This window comes from Cupressus sempervirens, chromosome 4 (assembly GCF_028749045.1).
Source record: "Cupressus sempervirens isolate cs-2001-9-10 chromosome 4, ASM2874904v1, whole genome shotgun sequence".
Taxonomy (NCBI): domain Eukaryota; kingdom Viridiplantae; phylum Streptophyta; class Pinopsida; order Cupressales; family Cupressaceae; genus Cupressus; species Cupressus sempervirens.
The window spans coordinates 377,326,653-377,351,154 of NC_143121.1; positions in this window are offsets into that span (position 1 = coordinate 377,326,653).

A 24,502-nucleotide genomic window follows, 5' to 3' on the forward strand; every position below is an offset into this window, starting at 1 on the left:
TCATCCTAGAATAATCATCAACAAATAGCATTATGAACCTATCTCCCTTTTAGCTCTTCACTTTAATTGGTCCAAACAAGTTAGTATGAACAATCTTTACTATTTCTTTAGAGGTATAAGCTTTACTCTTAAAGCTTAATTTTTTCATTTTGCCTAACTAACATTGTTTGCACATTGCATTGTCAAGTTTCTTCAACTTAGGAAGACCTCTAACTTTCTTCATGTTACTGATACTAACCAAGTTATCAAAATTAACATGACATAATCTCTTGTGCCAAACCCATACATCATCAAATTTTACAACAAGACAAACTTAACATACTCTATATCAAGATAGAATAGATTAATTCTAGTTTGATCACCTTTTCCAATCAGTTTCCCATTTGTATCATATATCTTAGCAATCTTATTTTCAAATTCAACCTTGCATCCCAAATTATTTAATTGTGACACACTTAACAAGTTATAGTTTAATCCTTCAATATAGTAAGAATTGTCATAGGAAATCTTGTTTGTGAGTTTGATAGAACTTTTTCCTTTTATCGAGCATGGTGCATCATTACTAAATCTTACACTATCTCCATCATAGAAGTTTAAGATAATGAATTCACTTTCATCTCCAGTTATATGATGTGAGCATCCATTGTCAATGATCCATCTATCATTTTTGTTCACACAAGTCATAAGTGCAGTTGCCTCATCTTCATTAGATTTGTCCTTTATTGCAACATACACCACTTTATCATCATGTTCGTCAAAATCATCCCTACTTTCCTTTTCAGCAATGTAGCATGAGTTCTTTCCTTTATCTTTGTAATCTTTGCTATCATCTTCTCTTCTAACTTTTTACTTGTTTCCATCTCTGTGGTTCTTCTTTTGTGTACATCTTGTAGCAATATAACCAACTTCATTACAATTGAAATAAATGATGGGTAACTTACCTTTTAACTTGTCTTTACCTTTTTGGAATCTTCTTTCTAGTAGTACTTCTAATTGTTCAATATCTTCCTCATCTATATCACTATCACTAGACACATATTTTATCTTTCTCTTCTTCTTCTTCTTCTTCTTCTTCTTCTTCTTCTTTGGAGTCTTCTTCAGAGTCTTTCAATAATGATTTAGCTTTGAAAGTAGATTCAAGACTCTTAGGTTTTCAATTGTCATAGTTAGATAGCTCAAAAGTAGTGAGTCTACCTACCAAACCTTCAAGTGTTAGATCATTTCCTAGAACACATCTTAGTTCTTGAATTGTAGAAAATCTAATAGTATAAATAGGTAGTAGTGTTCTCAAGACTTTACTTAGCACAATATCATCATCTATATGACCAATAGCTACTTTTATTGCACTAAGAACTTGTTTTATTCTAGCAACATATTGAGAAATATTCTCACCTTCTTCCATTCTCATATCATTAAACTTACTTCTAAGACTCTCAGATTTGGCTCTTTAAACATTTTTATATCCTCCATAGATAGTGTGTAGGGTATCCCACATTTTATTTTCATTGTCGCAACCTTTGATATCATCAAATTTGGCATATCTTAGAGCAGAGGCAATTTCCAACATCACCTGATTGTGTTCTTTTTTCTTCTTCATATCTTTAGTAGTTAGGGTTCCAACCAGATCAACATGTTCCACTATAATGATAGATTGTGCATGATCTCTAAGTCCTCTAAGGTGTAGCTTCATCAAAAATTTCAATGTAGAAAAGTTATCTCTATTAAGTTTGGGTACATATCTTTTTGATAGCTTGATCTTTGTGCTTCTAGTACCTTGAAACTAGTCCTCTTTAGAAGATGGCTCTAATAGCAATTGTTGGAATTATTTAGAATAACTAGGGGGGTTGAATTAGTTATCCAATGTCTAGATGTATAAATAAAAATTTTCACAATTTAGTGAACCCATAAAACATTCATTTTAGGGTTTGGAAGGATTAGATAGGATGTAATATATCTACCCCCTATCTTGTATCTCTTCTAGATACTTCTCTTAGAATCCATTTGAATTCACCTAAAAATGGTTTACATCAATTTTTGTGCCACCAACTCATCAACCTTTTATTCCTCTTGGTTCACAAATTTCAAGAAAACAAACTTTTAGGCTTAGATTTGATGAATCTTTGATCTTTAACATAATGTAGCAGCTTGGCATTATCATCTTTCTGATGCTTGACACACACTGTGTTTCTTGACATCAATTATAAAATCACTTGGCATCAACTAAAGTTTACTAATGCTCGGCATCAACTAAAATTTACTTGGCATAAACTGTCTTGCTTGGCATCTACTAGAATTTTCTTTTGCTCTACTCCAACTAACTTTCTTCTTGGCTTGTACTAACTTTTCTTAGCACCTACTATCCACTCAATCAAGCTTGGTAGACAATTTTTGTGTAACTTATTCTTCTAAACTTTCTAAGTGTAGCCAACATTTGTAACCTTAAGTAGATTATCAATTCATCATGTCATTATTTTTTTAACTGATCCTTGTACTTCATTACATAATCATAACTCAACCTTTCCTTTAGGTGCTTTTGTTACATCTTTTTGATCAAATCCTCTTCGTCAATCAACTATGTGATAGTACTTGAATCTTATAAGCAGTTATCTTACTAGCAAATAGGAGGTTTGAAATTAGTGACAAAACAATGATTGAAACACATAATCTTCTTCAACAATATCCCTCTTTCAATAATATCTCTCATTCAATAATCTCTCTCAATAATAATCTTTTCAATTAGATTTCAATAGGCACACATCTCAATAAAATTCTAACTTTGGCATCCACTTGACTATACTTTATGGATCATTTTTCCTAAATGCCTAGCCTATCTAGCAATGAATTTTTTATGCCTCCCCTAATGTGTTTGTGTTATGTAGAACCAATTCACCAATGCAAATGTTATTTCCATGATAATTAATGAGTTTCCTACTTCAGCACTTTGGGTTCTTCAAGTTATTTTCAAGGACGATAATAAGTATATCAGTTATATTGATTAAGTTTATTATTCCTTAATCTAAGTGGGAATCATAATGTGATTAACTTTAGTATTAAAAGTATCAAAATGTAAATCATTTTAAGATGTAAGAAATATAGCAAAATATTAATACACCATCTATATGAGCATCACCTAAATGTAACGAGTATTAATTAAATCATCACAGCAGTATGAAATGAATTTGTGAAAACAACTACTAACCAAAAAATAAATAAAAATTACTAACTAACTTCATAGTCAAATTTTGATGAAATTATATAATTTGATACAAACAAGCAAACAAATAATTAGATGCACATCACCTATATGCAACGAGCATCAACTATTAGGTAGATTATTCATACTCATGAACAATTAATTTGCACGGAACAAAATCTAATTTATCATCTCTATGAGCACCACTTAGATGCAATAATTATTAAATGACTATTCATACCAAAGAAAAAAAGAACTTGTATGAACCACTACCAATCAAATAGAAAATCAATAAATTTAATTGAATCTTAGAGTTTAATATTAAAGAAACTACACAATTTCATACACGCAAATGAATGTCTATAAAAAAAATACGTAAGATTTCCACATCCAATCATAATATCTTACAAAATATTTAGTTTAGAAATAGTGTGATTTGATATATACAAACAAATACCTTTAACAAAATGTTTGAAATTCCACACTCGGTCATAGTTGCATGCAAACTTGTTTGAGTAGACTATATAAACCCATTTCAATGACAAGATATTTTCACAATCCATGATAATTATCTCAGTAAATTTTGGATTTGATGCAAAAAATATATACATAATCAATACAAGATGTGGTACATGTGAGAAATGAGGTGAAGATCCAACAATTGGGTGGAAAGATATTGAGATCAATTTTTGAGAAGTCAATCAGATATAAATTTTTCATATTCTTATCTATTGATCTCAAATTTTATGTAATTTATATGGACTTTATAAAATATAGTCTATTTTTAGCATTTATATCTATGACAAATTTTATCTCTCTTGGTTGCAAGGTGGAACAAAAAATTAGACTTCCTAGTATAGGAAACTATAGGGTTTTGTGAAATCGCCTTAGTCTTTGCATCCTTTCCAAATCTAAAAAGCAATAATTATCTCATTGTAAGTTGGCATAATAGCAGGTTTATATTTGTGGAGATTCAACAAGGCACCCAAGAGATTTGAACTTTGATCCGAGATGTGGTAACTGTAGTCAAGATTTTGAAAATGACCTATCAATTTTCTAACCTGAATATTCTGCTTCCACAAACTTCTACTGTTGAGAAGTTTTTCCTAGTCTTAAAAATAAAAAAGTCAGTTGGGCTAATGGTATCTATAGGTGGTTTGTTTGCAAACTGCATTAAGAACCAAGAGCATGATAATTGAACATAAAATGTTATTTTTAGTCATAAATTGAATCGACACATATTTAGAGGGAGATGTTTAGCCTGAGAGGGATGTTACATTGGCTATATTATTGTGCTAATTAAATTTATTATTGAGAGGGAGTCTTTGTGGAGAGAAAATCTCAACCATTATTAGATTTTAATTTTGGTAAATCACCTCCTATACTAGTAGTCTTTTCATTTCATACAATCGTTGTCCCTTTTCTCGTCAAGATTTAGTAGTTTAGGAAATTTTCAATGACAATTGGCTCTCTTTCAAGATCTACTCTCACTACAAGTCACCCAAAACCTAATATTATTCCTTAGAATTTAGGATGCAAACCATAGCAATTACATGCATAAGAGCCATCAATCTAGGGAAGTAATTTTTACTCTTCTTTGATGAAGTTTAATCAAATCCCAATGAATCATTAAGGCATAAAGTTAAATAATTACTAATCTATAATTTTATTCCTAGTTTAATTATGGGCTTAATAAGATTTCTTTGAGGCAAATTCTTCATGGGATATGTATATGTTAAGGGCTTTGTAATGTCCCCACTAACTAGCACATTAATACTTGCAAAATCAATGTTAGAATTTATAAAATAATAAAATATATTTCACTATTCTACCCTCTATCCTAACCCAACCTTAAATGCATCTCCACATTGAGATCAATAACCCTCTGGAGGATCCTTATATCCCTAGTTACTTCTCCATCTTCTATGAAGTGCTCCTTTCAAGGTCCTTTCTAGAAGAGATATTCTCTATCAAGGGCCTTTAACACATGCATATGTTAACATCTACAAAATATTCTAGATTTATAACTAAATTAAGATCACTCTCTTCCTAATGGGACTCTCTTGATCTTAAGCTATTAAGATCACTCTCTTCCCAAAAGGACTCTCTTGATCTTAAACAATTAACCATATTATGATCATTATCTTTACCCTAAAGGAAATCTCTTGATCTTAAATCTTTAAATATTAGTTATGTGTCTTATCCATTTCAAATTCCACCTTTATGTGTGTGTGTGTGTGTGTGTGTGTGTGTGTGTGTGTGTGTGTGTGCAATCTACAAGTATGATTAATTAATATAAATAAGTTCATAACTATAATTAAGAAAATATAATCCATAAACATACCTCTTTTACCTTCCTCTTTACGTGGTCCATTTGGATCCTTATTTGGCCCTTTTTGTTTCTTCTTTCTCAAGAGTCATAACCTTTCATAATAGAAATATTTTGAAAAGTCACAACACTTCATACTTATAATCCTTTCAAAAAGTTGCAACACTTCATAATCAAGATCCTTTAGAAAAGTCCAGATATTTTATAATTAAAATATTTTTGAATAGTCACAACTATTCATAATTATGACCCTTTTGAAGGTTCACATATTTCAATATCATTGATACCTTTTCAAAATGTTACTTTCTTATTTTCTTCATATTATATTTCTCTTTCATTTTTTCCTTTTGAACTCCTCTCTTCTCCTCTTCACTTTCCTCCTCTCTAAAATAAACTCTCCTCCCTTTTATATCTTAATTTTAAGGAGTCATGTCTATTTGTTAAATATCCTAACTTTTTATTAGATTTAATTAATTTATATTATTCTATGCTATATTATTTATTTACTTAATTATTTGTGTTTATTTTATTTATTATTAAATTCTATTTATAAAGTTAACATACTTTCTACAATAGTATCTCTTGTATTTAATTTTCTTTCTTTCTTTACTCATTGAAATTTTATTATTTTTTAATTATTTAAAATATGATCATAAATATTATTTTAATAATAATATTTATTAAATAACTATTATTTCCTTTTCATATTTTGGTATTAGTTTTAATACACCTTTATTATTTATTTAATGACATTGTATTATCAAATTATTATTAAAATTCTATCTTAAAATGGGGATATGACAATTCGCCCTTCCTCAAATCACTTGTCCTCAAGCAATTAAATAATTTCTTTTGTTGAGTTTAAGTATCTATTTATTTTCATCCAAATTATTAGGTTGCTACCATGGATATTTTTGAATCCTTTATAATAGTCATTAACTTTCTAGATTAGTCTTTCATATAAATGATTTTTCTATATTCTCTTTAACACTAATGGATGTCAAGATCATGCTTTGATACCACTGTAATGTCCCCACTAACTAGGATATTAATACCTAGAAAATAAATGTTAGAATTTATACAATAATAAAATATATTTCTCTATTCTACCCTCTATCCTAACCCAACCTTAAAGACATCTCAACATTGAGATCAATAACCCTCTTGAGGATCCTTAGATCCCTAGTTACTTCTCCATCTTCTATGATGTGCTCCCTTTAATGTCTTTCCTAGAAGAGACATTCTCTATCCAGGGCCCTTGACACATATACATATGTTAACATCTACAAAATATTCTAGCCTTATAACTAAATTAAGATCACTCTCTTCCTAATGGGACTCTCTTGATCTTAAGCTATTAAGATCACTCTCTTCCCAAAAGGACTCTCTTGATCTTAAATAATTAAACATATTATGATCACTCTCTTCTATCCAAAGGAACTCTCTTGGTCTTAAATCTTTAACTATTAAGTCATGTGTGTTATCCATTTCAAATTCCACCTTTATATATGTATGTGTCTATGTGTAATCTACAACTATGATTAATTAATATAAATATGTTCATAACTATAATTAAGAAAATATAATCCATAAACATCCCTCTCTTACCTTACTCTTTACATGGTCCAGTTGGATCCTTATTTGGGCCTTTCTGTTTCTTCTTTCTCAAGAGTCACAACCTTTCATAATAGAAATATTTTGAAAAGCCACAACACTTCATAGTTATAATCCTTTAAAAAATTCACAACACTTCATAATCAAGATCCTTTAGAAAATTCCAAATAGTTTATAATTAAAATATTTTTGAATAGTCACAACTATTCATAATTATGACCCTTTTGAAGGTTCACATCATTTCAATATCATTGATACCTTTTCAAATAGTTGCTTTCTTATTTTCTTCATATTATATTTCTCTTTCATTTTTCCTTTTGAACTCCTCTCTTCTCCTCTTCCCTTTCCTCCTCTCTAAAATAAACTCTCCTCCCTTTAATATCTTAATTTTAAGGAGTCATGTCTATTTGTTAAATATCTCTTGGTTTTTTATTAGATTAAGTTAATTTATATTATCTCTTGTATTTAATTTTCTTTCTTTCTATACTCATTGAAATTTTATTATTTTTTAATTATTTAAAATATCATACTAAATATTATTTTAATAATAATATAGATTAAATAATTATTATTTATTTATTTTATATTTTAGTATTAGTTTTAATACACCCTTATTATTTATTTAATGACATTGCATTATCTAATTTTTATTAAAATTCCATCTTAAAATGGGGATATGATAGGCTTGAGGTATACAAGTCAAAAAGTTTAGAATGATACAACACAATCATATTGTTCAAGAACTTGAAAAGGTACAATAAACTCTAGTTATGAATTTCTAGATCCTTTGTGTGGTTTTGCCCTATCTAAAATAAACTAAGATTTAGGCTCAACACACTCTCCTTCAAGAAAGTAGAAAACAACTAAATTAAATGTTAAACTAATTTAAAACCTTGCAACACAAGTTAATTCTAAGGTTTGATAGATGAACACTTATAAAAGGATTTGGAACCTGAAGGGAACCACAACATAGATATGGAAAATAAAATGGAGCATACTTCATACCCAATTTCCTACAAAGGAAAGAACAAGAATACACTGATGTGATGGTTCTAACATTTTTTTTTTGTCAAACTAGGGAATTCACAATTTAAAAAGCCAATAATGATTACTAATGATAATGGAGGATGATCCAATCTAATATGGCATGAAATATGTGATTTGAAAAAATGGTTTAAGACATGATTGGTAGGGTTAGTGAAATAATTTATATACCTAAACATTAGATCTCCCCTTATTTGCAAATAAAATGTGATGGAATACAAGAAACACCCAAACCCCTAGCTTGGATCAAAAGAAACACTATCACTCTTCAAGAAAAATAATCAAATCTAAGCATAATATAGAATGTAAAACATCATAACTCCACACATCTATTGATTGACTAGGATTAGTTTTCTAGAGGAAATATATTATTTCATCTCTCAAGGAATTAGATAGATAGTTGGTATTTCATCTATTGAAGGGCTAGAAACTATAATGAACAAAATTATGGATAAGATTAGGTAAAGCGGCAACTAAGAATCTAAAAGATTTAGACAAAGCTTGGATCACAAAAGAAATGATGATATACCTAAACAAAAAGTGGTATGTGTTGCTCAAATGGATTACAAAAATGAATGAAAATACCATAACATGATGCAGACTATACGTTGTCTATTTTTGATTCAAGAGATACTTGATACTCTTATTTTATGTACCTTGAGATGACCTAAGGATCGGATGTTATACCTTGATTCAGTATCATAGATGCTATACTGCTATGTTGTTTAGTTTATCATATTTTCATGTTGATTCCATCATGAGAGGACAACATATCTATGATGATATTTGAGTATTTAGTATTTGGACATATTTTATAATTATGCTATGGTGATTTTTTTCATTCTTGTCTCTTTATGCTTTATGAAAATGTGAGTGATATAAATGGATTAATTAGTTATTTAATGCATTATTTATTTAGTAGTGATATTATATCTAATTACACTTGATCATGTGTTTTAATGTGCAAGAATTATATCCCTAGCAGTGGTACATGGAGTTAGTGATTCAGCTATTCATTTTACCAATGCCATCCCTATATGGTTGACATATCCTTATTTTAATTGTTTAATGAAACCTTTTTGTGATTATTAAATCCGAACTCATCTTCATTATGTGATTAGACTAGTCAGTGTGTTTGTGCATTTAGAGGTTTGCATTATCGTGAAAGTTGTTATGTCATTTTATGTGATCTTGAGTTTTTAGGGTTTAAATCTTCTCGAATTTAATTTTTGGCAGCTTTTCCTTAGGTGAATTCCATTACGAGGAATAACCTATTTTTTTTGGGTCAACTCAAAGTCTAGCTAGTCTAACTAGCTATTTTCCCTAATTAACTATTCACTCAAAAAGTGAATAAGTATTAAAAAAGGGATTAATTTTATTGACTTCTGACTTTTTCAAAATAAAAATTTGAGAGATTTTCTAAAATTCCTATTCTGGATGATCATGTTTCTATTCATTCCAAGAGTTGTGGGTGTGGGATATTCTTGAGGTTGGTCTTGTTGGATATGGCTCAGGAAGACCCTGCTTTGCTATGATTTTTGGCAGTTTTAGTGAGTGTTTTATTTTATTGTGTAGGTTTTAGTTTCTACCCCTTTTGTTGTGAGGTAAGGCTTTCCCATTTTCTTGTTTCAGTTCCATTCCAGGGTCTATTTTTGGTAGTAATTTCTTAGGAGGCTGAGAATTAGTGTTCCTCTCTATTTTTTTTTGTTGGTTCTGCCTAGTTGGTTGAGTATAAACATTTTCCTAACTTTTGGGATGGTGGTTTAGGATTTTGTACTATTATACTCGCCATTTTTGCATATGATATCTAAACCCAAATATTATTATATTCCAGGGTTTTTATACCCAAAGGACAAATGGGTTTTAATTTCAAAATTTTCCAGTTTTTGAATTTTTTACCTCATTTTGTGTGGTGCCTTATTTCCTCTAGTTTTCTTGGCATGAGCTTGGTTGTGGACCTAGATTATCCAATTGAATGTTATTTGGACCTTTATGACACTTTTTATGTTGCATTAGTTGCATGCCAGATCTACCTTCTTGAGTCTATTTTGTTAGGATAAAACCACAGATTGAAATAAAAACTATATGCAAATATAATGAATAACAGAAAATAATAGATAACATAGAAATGAACACAAGGCACCAAGATTTAACATGGTTCACCCAATGCTTGGGCTACGTCCACCAAACTGCAAGTCCAATATTATTACAATCCAGTGATTACAACTTAATTAAAATCTATAATCCCTTACAGCTCGGTACCACTACAAGAAGGAATTTCGCATCACAACATAATAAAAATACCTAACCCTAAACCCTTTTATATAAGTATTTTATGTTGTTTTAGGGTTATAACATGTTGACCATATGTTAGCCATATATCAGCTACAACATTAGACACAACAAGAATTTATGAAGTATGTATAGAACTTTCCTGATCAGTCACCACAATCTAACAATCTCCCACTTGGAGACCAATCCTGTAGCAATACAACTACCACATGGGGCTCTCACTAGATCAAACCACCCTAGACTTTATTGTTCTTGTATTCATGTTCAGTCTAGAAGACCAACTGAAACTAAAGAGGAGTTCAACTTGTCCCTTGTTACAACCTTTGTCAACATATTTTTTGGATTTTCATTTATAGGCATCTTCTCTAGCTTTAATAGTCCATCCTCCAAAACCAATCGAATGAAATGGTACCACAACTATATGTTTTTGGTCTTAGAATGTAGAGCTGAATTCTTTGCAAGATGAATGGCACTTTGACTATCTGTGAACAAATAATTATCCTTTAGAGGATCTCCCAATTCTTTCAAGAAGAACTAAAGCACTATCATCTCCTTGGCTACCTCTATAGTAGCAACATACTCTGCCTCTATAGTAGATAGAGCATTAATCTTCTATAACCTAGAAACCCAGCTCATGGCCCCCTCACCAACAGTAAAGACATAACTTGTAGTACTCTGCCTAGTATCAATATCCCCTGCCAAATCTGAGTCAACATAGCCCTGTAAATTAGTAGTAGAGCCCCCAAAGTGTAAAAACTTATTGGATGATCCTCTCAAATATCTAAGAATCCACTTGATAACATTCCAATGCTCAAATCCTGGATGACTCATATACCTACTAACGACTCCTACTGCATATGCAATATCTAGCCTAGTGCATACCATAGCATACATCAATATTCCTATAGCTAAAGCATATGGTACCTTGGACATCTTATCCTCCTCTTCTTTTGTCTTAGGACACATCTCCTTAGTCAACTTCAAATGACTAGGTAAAGGTGTGCTGACAGCTTTAGCATTCTTCATAGAGAAATGTTGAAATACCTTCTAAATATAATTAGCTTGAGATAGCATCAAAGTTTTGTTCTTCCTATCTCTACAACTCTTCATACCAAGGATTTTTTTTTCTACCCCCAAATCCTTCATAGCAAATGCATGTGGTAACTAGCATTTCAACCCCTTAATATGATCCATGTTAGACCCAACTATAAGCACATCATCAACATATAAACATAAAATAATGTAACTATCATCATCCAACCTCTTAAAATAAACACAATAATCTGAATGACACCTGTTATAGCCATGCTCATGCATAAACTTATCAAATTTCAGATACCATTTTCGAGGTGCTTGCTTCAAGCCATATAAACATTTCTTTAATTTGTACACTAAGTTCTCCTTAACTTTGACCTCAAATCCCCATGGCCGAGCCATATATATTTCTTCATCTAAATCACCATGAAGGAAGGCTATTTTAACATCCAACTGCTCTAAATGCAAATCTTCAGTAGCCACAAGAATTAAAACAACATGGATAGAAGTCATTTTAACAATAGGAGAAAATATCTCATCAAAATCAATTCCCTTTTTCTGTGCAAATCTTTTTACAACTAACCTAGCCTTAAATCTTTTCTTACCTCCTTCCTCTTCTTTCAACTTGTAAACTCACTTATTTTGTAAAGCCATTTTACTTGCAGGAAACTTGCACAAATTCCATGTCTTATTCTTCAACAAAGAGTCCATTTCATCTTTCATTGCAGACTCCCACTAAATCTTAGTATCTACTTTCACAGCTTCATCATAACTTTTCGGTTCACTAGCATCAATAAGTAAAATAGAATAAAAAGAGGGAGAAAATCTTTGTGGAGGTCTAATTTGCCTCATTGACCGTCTAACATTCACCAGTGTGTGTGGTATTTTTTGTTGTAGTTGTTGCACATAATGAGGAATGGCTGGAACATTAGCTTGTGGAGTATCATCCATCACTACATAATCATCTTCTTTCTTCTCATGTTGCTACAATAGATCTTTGTACAACACTTTATCATTGAATATGACATCCTAGCTTCTTACAATTTTATGATTTTCAAAATCCCAAAGCATATAACCAAATTCATTAATGCCATATCCAACAAAGACACATTTCTTTGATTTAGCTTCTAGCTTGGTTCTACTTTCAGAGTCTATATGAGCAAAAGCTTCACAACCAAAGGTCTTGAGAAAAGAATAACTCACCTTCTTACTATTCCATGCCTCCTCTGAAATACCATAGCCCAAAGGAGTAGAGGGACCTCTATTAATCAAATATACAGTAGTATTGACAACCTCCACCCACATGTGTAAGGGCAACCCAACATGCAACCTCGTGCTCCTTGCATGCCTCATTATAGTCCTGTTCATGTGTTCAGCCACTCCATTTTCCTGTGGAGTCCTTGGAATAGTTTTCTATCTATGAATACCATTAGTGGAGCAATAATCTTCAAATTCATGACTATAATACTTACCACCATTATCAGATCTGAGACATTTTAATTTCTTACTAGTCTCATTTTAAACCAAGCATTTCCATTTCTTAAAAGTTTGAAATACATCAGATTTCTATCTAAGGAAATAAACCCATACATTTCTAGTTGCATCATCAATAAATGTAACATAATAATGAGAGCCACCAAGGGAAGATACTTAAGCCGGTCCCCATACATCTGTATGCACAAGCTCTAATTTCTCCTTTTTGTTTTCCTTCCTGGTCTTTACAAAACTCACTCTCTTTTCTTTTCCATACACACAACTTTTACATAAATCCATATTAACACATTTTAGACCTAGTAAAACTTTCTTTGAATGAATTATTTTCATACCTTTCTCACTCATGTGCCCAATTTTTTTGTGCCATAGTGTTGTATCAAAATCTATAGCAACTATTTGTTCTCCCTACTCAATTGCAGCAATTGTTCCTGAACATTCATTTTTCTCTAAAACAATCAAAGTAGAAGGAACGATATGACCTGTACAAAGATATAAGGTACCTACTTTCACACCTTTTGCAACTACAAGGGAACCTTTTGAAATCTTCCAATTTTTATCATTAAAAGTAACTACACAACCCTCATCATCGAGTTTCCCTACTGAAATTAAATTCCTACTCAACCTTGGAACATGTGTTACCTCATGTAGTAGCCAATGATTTCCATTCTACAAGTTAATCTATCATGCCCAAAATATATGGACAAAACACACACATTTAAAAAAAAAAAAGAACTCTAGTCCAAAAATATAATATGGTCATAAAGTTTTTAGATGTTTAATTATAATGGAATTAATTGTTCGAGCAGTTTAAGAAACAGATAACTAGAGGTACTCCAAGACTAGATGCAAGTTCACCATCGATGATAAAAAGGTTACAACTCATTTTGAACATTTTGTAAAAAGGATTATTTGAGGGAACTGAAAGTTTTTAGTAAATCAATTAATTAAATTAAATGACTAATCCATTTAACTAAAGTCCTAACCCATCAATTGTTTTAATGATTCATTAATATATTACCTCCTAATGATGACAATAGATTAACACAACATCTTATTCAATACGTCAAAATGACCTACTAACTAAAATAATATCTATCCCTTAATTACATAACTTGCTTAGCATCAACTTAATAATAATAAAAATACCACTAACTTTATAATGAACAAATTAACTAGTGCATTCAATTAACTCAATAACTTGGTCCACATTATGTTTTTTTTTATCATTTAACTTTAAGAAAATTTGGAACTCTAGAAGATCAATTAGATTTAACTATTCTACTATGCTAACTACGCTTATCACATTAATCAAAAACTAACTAGCCTTTAATATATATACCGTAGAGATAACATTATTATGGATAATACTATCTACATTTTAATTTCAAATTATCTCCAATGTTCTTATAACAATCTAATTAATTAACTGATCATTTTTAATTAAGGATGATGACTAGATTTATTTCCATTCAATCATTAAGTGAATCTCTAACTTCATTCTAAACTGTTATAAAATTTAAGTTCAACCATTAAAATGCCAATATTAAAACATTCTAACAAAGCTCACAATTAAATAAAACTATTTAATAAAACATTAAAATTATTTCAAGTTAAAAATTTTTAAATTAAGACTAATTTAATATTCTAACATCTAAACACTATTTAATATTAACATCTTTAATAATCATTAAAAAAATATTAGATTTCTTCCTAATGTTATCAAAGACTACTAATCTAACCAAAGATTCAATGTCATTCTTAATTTAAAATATTATCAATCTAAACTAACTAAACATCTCTACTGACCTAGATTACATTCTATTAAAATATACCTATGCAACAAAATTAATACCACGCAAACTACACTACATAAATAAATATAAATATAATATAATATTAACCAGAAGTCAAAACTAACTAAACAATCACTAGCAAAAGAAACCCAAAAAAAAATAGTTTAAGAAGAAACTATGCTACTAACCCTAGAACACCCCCCCCCCCTACCCCTAAGCCAAGTGGCTTGCACCCATACGTGGCCCACACTCTCCAAAGGATAGAGCACTGCCCAAGGTCTACGTGCTGCAAACCTATCCCCTCCCTTGCCTTGAGTGAGTAATGAGCGCATATGGGAGAAGATATGGGGAAGGTAAAGTTGTAAAGATTTGGGTTCAAATGGTTTGCATTTAATAAAATAAACTTCCTTGTTCGCCCCCCCTGCTAATGACGTGACATGTTAGAAGTGGCATGGGTACTCCTACTAGTAAGTGGTTGGGATGTCCATGCCTAGCCATGAGGAGGTAAAACAAAATTAAGAGGTGAGGGGAGAAATTAAGAATATAAGTGGGTGGGGTTTAATTTTTTTGTTTCTTTATAATTAAATGAATAAACATGATGACAAAGGAAAGTACCTTGCCTCCTCTACCACAAGGAGTTTAAGGCTAGGACATTTAACCTGTGCCCAATTTGGTAGAGGTGATTTGGAGCAAGATTTAGTGATGGCTAGGTAGATCTAGGTGTAAATGCCAAAAGTTTTGTTGTTGAGAGAAGACAATAGGATTACATTAACATATAAATTTAGATATTTTATTTTTGAATCTATTTGATTTATATTATTTATAGATTTAGCAATGGTTTTAGTTGAAATTCAAGAAGAATATCTCAGGGAATATTCTCTGACTTGGGAGAATTAAAGTTTTTTCCATACATTTTTTAGAGAGGTTTTTAACTCAGAGAGGTTTTTTTAACTCCTGGAGGTGCACTTTTTTTTTTTAAAGCCAATTTGTCTAAGTGTTGACATGTTTTTTTTTTTTTTATATAGCCAAGGAATGATTTCTATCTTATTGATAACATTAATTCCTTTGAACAAGCATACTAATACAAGGATGTGTATATGGATATATTTTCTTTTCTCTCCTATAATTTATGTCTTATAATTCATCATATTACAAAGGTATATGTTCCTTATTTTTAAACTTCAAGGAGATGCAAAATCTCTTAATCAAATTTGATTTTGTCAATTGTGAAATTCAACGAGAGAGATAACTTCGTTGTCCACTATGTAGGATTTTCATTTCCTCTTAATACATAAAACATTGAATAGGAAACTTCAACATATCAAATTGCTTTTCCTTAACATAATTGAAAGCTTGAGAGTTAATAATTCAATAGCATAATCCATTAATCTATTTTCTCACATACATATGCATAGTTTGAAATCACATAGAAGAAATGCAAGGAGATTTTTATAATCTTTTTCTTTCTCTATTATTCATCCTAGTTCAAGTCTCCATAGGGAAAGAACCAGTAAGAAAACTCGATGTCTTTTTCAATACATCAAAATTCAAATACATTTTACATAATATTACAATTCAAATGAATTCACTTCTAAATCCTTCACAAGTGCTTCCTTCCAATATCTTCAATTCTTCAAGGAAACAAGGAGAAGACAAGAGTTGACCCGGGGTGAAACATCACAATATCAAGAGTAATTCAAGCATACACCCCAACTTGGTTTTACAAAATAGGTCCAAACATAGAACCTGACTAGGGAGAAGGTGGATTTTTCTAATAGGAGATGCCAATCACCATACCATAACATAGCCCTTTCGGGGCTAAAACTTTAAGAACTTCCATTCTTCTACAAGGCCCTTTCGAGGCTATTTCCACAAGAATTTTCATTCCTTTCCATATTTAATAATTCACAATATCAAACAAGGTATGTGATGACAAGTAGGGGCCCATACACCCTACCCTCTTTCCCTCCTCTCACCATGAGAGGAGACTCTACATCATTGAGGTTCAACTAAGGCCCTTTTCCTATACATGGCCACTTCTTCCCTATCCAAGGGTGAGTAATGCCAAAACAATCCCCATGAAATCCCCTCAAAACACAAAACATCAAAGCAAGCATGAGAATAACATCAAAAGAAAAACAAGTTAAGATCCCTCCCAAATCAACCCCAACACACAAGCAATCAATACAAAAATAACACAATGCCTTATGCATGATTCAAGCAAGATTCAAGCATGAACAAGTGAAGAAGAAAATTCGAAGAAGTGAAGAACTCCTACCTTCACCAAAAGAGTTATGGCAAAAATGGTGGGTTGAGAAGAGCTTTTCCTTTTGTTCCTTCAATTTTCAAACTTTCTCCAAATATAGAGATTGGGTAACAACCACCAAACTACTCCAAAATGCTTCTAAGTATCATCTCTAACTCAACTATACTTCAAGTAACTCAAGATGGAGTTTGAGTCACCAACTCAAGTAAGATACAATCAATTTTCGCAATCTACCCAAAGTAGGGTTTTTGAGTGACTCTAAAAGTCAAACAAAGAGGTTAAGGGGGTGGAAAGTACTCCCCACCCGTACCCTTACCCCTAGGGCACTTAAATTTAATATTTTTAAGCATTAAAGACTTAATATGAACCAAACAAAAGCTAGAAAATTTTTAAGACCAATTAACAACCTTCAAAGAAAGACAATGCAAATATAGCACAAATTAAGAAGGGGTTTTAGTTCTGTCTTTCCATTAGGTTTCCCGGCTACATATCCTGCACACTCATTGCACACATCAGTAGGTTCAAGAAATCACATGTATTATGTAATTTACGTATCAGAAAAATCATATAAAATTAAAACATTCATTTTCTAATAATCAATTGTTTATCTAATTCTACTCATATTTTCGATTGTTAAAATTGCATAATCAAAGTGCTAGTTTTGCATTCATTTACTTCATCATTGTACATGTTCATAAAGCATTAAATGATGAAATCAAATATCTGAAAGTAAAGCATCACACATCATAATTAGCATAATAATGTTCAATGCATCAAATAATGTTCTAATATATCGAGTCATGAGTATCAAAATAATAATGCATCATCAATGCTAGGATGGGTCAGGGCGAGGCCTCACATAATCTTAATTTTTCCCTTTCTAACAATCTGACAAGGTTCATTATCCCCCAAATAAACAAGCCCAAATTCCCCTTGGACATAATCAATGAAATAACCTCTATGAGGTGTAGCATGAAATGAAGCACCAGAATCTAAAAACCATGAATCATCAACACTTTCTAAAGACAAAAGAAAAGCATCCTCTTTGGATTTGTTACTTACCACATTTGCCTCCTTGTCTCCATCTGATTTATCACCATTTTTCTTTCGATTCTAGCAATCTTTCCTTTTATGACTTGTTTTCCCATAGTACCAATAGTCATTTGGTCCTCTCGATTGAGACCTCTTCCACTTTGACTTTCCTCTTGATTTTTCATGATTTCTAGAGTTACTTCCTCTCTCAGTTGTTCTACCCCTGCTTTGTGCATTCAAAGCACTTCTTGATGTAGATCCACCTGAGGATTTCCTATGAGTTTCCTCACTCAAAACAACACTGATCACATCATCATATTTTAGGGTACTAGATCTAGGAACATAATTACTCACCGCCATTACCAAGCCATTCCAGCTTTTAGGCAAAGAACACAAAATCAAAAGAACCCTAATTTCTTCATGAAAATTGATACCCACAAAAGATAATTAACTAGTAATAGTATTAAACTCATTTAAATGATCTGTAAGAGATCCACCTTCTACCATTTTCATATTAAATAAATGCTTCATGAGAAATACCTTATTTGAAGTGGAGGGCTTTTCATATAGTGTCATTAGGGTTTTCATCAACTCTTCTGTCATCTTTGCTTTTGTAATATTAAATGCAACAGATGGTGCCAGGCACAACCGAATGCTTCCAAGTGCCCTTTTTTCCAAAAGATCCCATTCATCATTTGACATAGATCTATGATGCTTTTCCTTCCAACGGCTTCCATAAATCGTTCTAATAAAGATAGTCTTCCATTTGCATCTTCCATAATTAGAAGTTCTACCTATTAAACCTATCAACCCTCAACTTACCCTCATCAACCATCACTCCCACTCAACCATGAGACTCTCACTTAACTATGAGACTTTCTTGTAGAGGATAACTGAAAGACAATCTAGCTCTGATACCACTTGTTAGGATAAAATTATGAATAGAAATAAAAATTACATGCAAATATAACCAATAATAGAAAATAATAGATCACATAGAAATGAACACAATGCACCAAGATTTAATGTGGTTCACCCAATCCCTGGGCTATGTCCACCAAACTACAAATCCAATATTATTACAATCTAGTGATTACAACCTTATTACAATCTATAATCCCTTATAGCTCAATACCGCCATAAGAAGTAATTTTGCATCACAACATAATGAAAATACCTAACCCTAAACCCTTTTATACAAGTATTTTATGCCATTTTAGGGTTACAACATGTCGGCCATATGTTGGCTACAATGCCCAAAGAATTTATGAAGTATGTACAATACTTTCCTGATTAGTCACTGCAATCTAACATATTTTTGGTTGAGTGACTTTCTACATTGTGTTCTCATCTAGTCCTTGAGCTATGATCTTCATGATGGTGGTATATCACATATGAGTCTATGCATGTACATTGGTCAAGCGACTTGTGAGTCCCAATCTTCTGTGGTACTTCTGGAAGTAAGATCATTGGGGTTGGGTTGGGAATTTGCATGCCTATGGGCACTCATCATTGGATGAGCATGGGTAGGGTAGGGTAGCATATGGAAGGGGCTTCTTTTATGCAACCTAATGCCTATTTCCTGAGGGTTGGCATGCAAAAGTTGTAATCAAGTGATAACTAAAAAAAATACTAGGTAATAATAAAACTTAAGATAGTAAAATGTATGTGCTAGAGCCTTTCTGTTGAGGGAGTTGAATCAACACAATCTAAGATTAGTCTTATCAGTGCTAAGAAACACTCCATGATTTCAACCCGTAATTAGAAACCCATTGAGTGTCTGACCAAGACTTGTAGTTTATGCATTATCCATGTCTTAGTTTTAGTCATCATACTATTTGGCATGAGTGTTAGCCATGTAATTTTTCTTTGTGTGTTTATGGTTAGATCATTATCTCTATTAGTATAGTGGGAGTGGGCCTATAGGTTCCACATGGTTGGGAGGCATAGCTACCTATACCACTACTAGTAACCAGTATACAAAGATGATCTATTGTCCTAGTGTAACTATTTCTGGATGTTTTCACTTGGTGCTTTAGGTTCTAGAGTATGTTTTCTTCTGATTTATGCTTTCATTAGAATGCTTGCATATCATATTTAGATGGTGTTATTTATAGATTCATTTGCTTATTACAATGATTAGTATATGATAGATGATGTTACCCATATTTGTAGGACTATCTTATGCTTTACTTCTAGCATGTTAAATTTCTTTATGCTTACATTGTAGCATGTTTTAGTAGTGACATCCTTATATGATAGTACCAATGATCTCATTTATAGCTTGGGATGTTATGTGTGAGGGATGGCTAGGGCCCACAATGGTCTTATGATGCTATAATGGTTGAGAGGAACCATGTACTTGTATATGTGAAAATGCGGCCTATGCTAACACAGACTTCAATATGGTCCTTATTTGTGAATTCATCCTGGAATGAACATTGGATTGTTCATTCAAAAATCAGCCAGCAAGGGGACCTGTTGCCTTCTATCTAAAGGGAATTGCTTGTTAGATATCCTTAGATTTGAGGTGTTTAAGCAACCAGACCCTCTAAGAACGAAGGATTTAAGAAATGAAATTAATCTATATGATTGTGAAGATTAATCTAGAATGAGAAATGCATTCTAATCTAGGAACAAGTAAAGGAAACTAGATTAATCATATGCATATTATGCTAAATGAAATTAAGCTAAGGATGCAAATGTATATAAAATATGAGCAAATGTGAGTATGAATTCCAGCAGCAATTCAATGCAAATTCCAAATTCATCCTCTCCCAAAATGAAGAGATGAGGGTCTCTTAAATAGACTTTCTTGGAATCAATCAATGGTTGAGATCAATTTCAATCAACGGTCAGGATTAAAGGTGAAGTTTAGTCATAAAGGAAGATTCCCAAATTAAAGGGAGTTAACTGATTTAATTTGAGTAGAATAAGGAGTTAATTGATTTAATTCCTTTTTTATCAACAGTGAACTGGGAATTTCCCTTTTTAAACTGAAGAAGGATTTTGGAGAGATATTTAATTTAATAAAATGAGATATGCTCTCATAAATATATTTCCTATTTAATTGATAATTTCATTTAATTAATTAGAGACACTTTCTTATTTAATTAAATAACTATATTTAATTAATTAGGAATTACTCCTATTTAATTAAATAAATTTGTTTAATTAATTAAAGCTTAGCCATCTATTTAATTAAATAATTTTTTTAATTAATTAGAAATACCTTTCCCATTTAATTAAATAATTACATTTAATTAATCAAGATAGGTGTATTTATTAAATTAAATAAATTTAATTCCATAGTACATTAGCCTTAGGATATAATTTAATTTAATTAAAGTATAAATACTTAGTAATTAAATTAAATATTAATCAATAGGTTTAATGTGACTAATATGAGTAAATAATATAAGAATTAAATAATAAGAATGATGAATGTAGATTAGGGTTTTCTACATCTGAAAATTAAGTCAAGTAGCGAGTAGTCGAATAAGAATTTGCCTAATGGAATAGGTCTTTAGGATTGGTCAGAAATAGACCAAAATTGGTATCATGGCAATGAGCTAATTTTGGGGTATTACAGAATGTCTAGATACCTAAAATTGATAAGCATTTAAAAGGTTTCTTCAGAACAAAGTTTAACCTTTAAAGATCTAGATAGAACACCTAGATACCCAAGAGTAATAGCATTTAGAAGACTATCTCCAGAACAGAGTGTAATCTTCAAGGATCCAAATAGAACACCTAGATACCTGAGATTGAAAGCATTTAGAAGATTATCTCCAGAATGGAGCTTAATCTTCAAGGATCTAGATAGAACACCTAGATACCTAAGATTGATAAAAGATAACAAGGTCTAATCATGAGTCATAGAATCATCCCCAGAACAAGGCTTGATCCTCAGGATTTGAGGTTTAGACTGTCCCAATACCTATCCATCAAACTCTGGCAAGAGCTATTATAAGGTTGATCAATTGATGAAAAGATAAGATAGATAGCAAAGATGCCTGATAGAAGGAAACAAGATGCCCCAAGTGATGAGATTCCCCAAGTGATAAGGACATAAGATGGGAACCAGATGCCCCAAGCAATAGTATTTAATGATGTTAACCATCCTGCCCCCTCGGGAGTGAAATCGAAAGATGACACACTAGAAATATGATTTGAAGTAGTATATCATGAGATATAGAAGAAATTTGAGATTCAATAGAATATAGAACAAGTCAGAATGATCGAAAGAAGATTCAGGGTTGATTTAAAATGATTGCGAAGTTGCAAAGACCAAGTTTGACCAAAATTTGATTAGATTTAGCCACGGTTGACTTGAGTTGACTATTTTGAAAATGATTTTTGAAAATATGGATAATGTAGAGATGAAAGGATTTCATGAATCACAAAGTATTAGAAAGATTTGGGCTGCATAAGCATTCAATTGCATCGGTCCCCAAAATTTTAAAATGCATTTTTGAGGCTCTTAAGTGTGTCAGATTTTGAATTTGATCTCGAAAATGGATCCAAAACGGTCGAATTAGCCAAGGGTGTGATTTTCGCACAAATCTAAGCACTTTAAAAAATTTGGGTCAACAGCTATATAAGGGCTCGAAGGGTCATTTTCAATTCATTTCTGCTTTTTGTCTTCTATTGATTTGAGCTTTGAGAGAGACATGGCAGTTAGCATGAGACATCATCAATTTGAGTGCTCCAGATGTCACAATTGTCTAGTAGACTACGGACCACTAGTGAGTCATCGATTCCCCTCCTTCATACTTTCACTTTTATGCATTTCGAGGTCATTTATTGCATGTTTTAGCTTGTTTTTAGGGGGTCAAATCTTTCTTCATGTGAGACCTATCAGCTTTCGCATGAAGATCTTCTTTCTTCGTGTGAAGAAATAGGGTTCACTGTTTCTTCACATGCAGCGAGGAGGATTTTCGCATGGGAGACATTATGTTTTGTGCAAAGGAAAAGATTCTTCATGTGAGGTGATTTGTTTCTCATGTGAAAATCTCTTTTCTCGTGTGAGTAGTTATTTCTTCATGCGTGAAGCTCTTTTTTGTTGCGAAGGTGTGATTCTTCACGCGAATAAATAATGTTTTCGCCCGAAACTGATAAAATTTCGCACTAGATTTCATGAATGTCATGTGAAATTTTGTGACAATTTTGTGTAAAAGTTTGATTTCACACTTAAAAAAATTGCATTTGATTTGTTCTGATGCATTGTTTTGACTTGATACTGATTGTTTCTTTTGTTGTTTCTTGTTGTGTGTATAGGAGGTCTTTGGTGATGTTGCATTCAAATCACACTATCTGCCATATGGAGAGTTATTATGGAGTCTTGATGATGCTAATTGGGCACACATTTCCCGATTGGGTTTGTCTTCTTTGTGCCAAATTTCAGCCATGATGGTGAATCACGACCTTCTCACTACCTTGGTAGAGTGTTTCCATTCAGAGATGAACACATTCCATTTGCCAATGGGTGAGATGATCGTCACTCCAGAGGAAATCTGGAGGATCTTACAGATTCCTTTCCATGGTGCCTGAGTCATCTATGACATAGTGCCCCGAGTAGGGATAGAGGTGCTATCTATTGTCTTTGGGAGAGAGTTATCGAGGGGCAGGACCATTAGTTGGGATGAGCTGATGCACACATATGGACCCACACAAAGGCTAGCATCAGTGCTGGCTATATTTTTGAGCTGTTTCCTATGTCCTGATAGAGGATAGCATGGTTTGGAGTGTGGGTGGGGTGCCATGCTTTGTAGGATGCTAGAGGCACTTGAGATTTTTGGGTGGGTTCAGTGCATGCTAGCTCACCTTTTCCATGAGATGCACAAAGTCATCTTCCACAAGAAGAAGACCATGGTAGCTAGAGTTTATGTATTGCAAATCTGGGCCTGGGAGCATCTTCTCATATGCAGGCCAATTTTTGAGGATGCTAGATAGCCCATGGAGCCTATATTTGTAGATATCAAGGGCATATTACCCAAGCCCACTTGGGTAAGATAGAGTAGTGGAGGATACATCTTAATGACCTGGTGTCTATTGTATGGTGACCCTAGCAAGAGATAAAGGACTGGGATGATGCTCCCAGAGAGTTACCATGGATATTTAGTTGTCAACCTCTGGTGGGTAGGATGACATCTGTGATGGAGAGATTCATGATCTCTCCAGTGTGGTGGCAATATGGCTGACCATAGAATATTTCTCTTGAGTTTTGTGCCTATGCCAGGTTGCAAAAGAACATTGAGTGGGGGTGGCCAACATGGATGGATCTAGGGTGATCCATGATAGACATTCGCAGCTTAGCTGCACTTCAGTGGGACTACTTGCTAGAGGTAGAAAATGCCAGGATGATGCCTGCATATTAGGCATTTTTGATTAGCCATCCGTTCCCACAT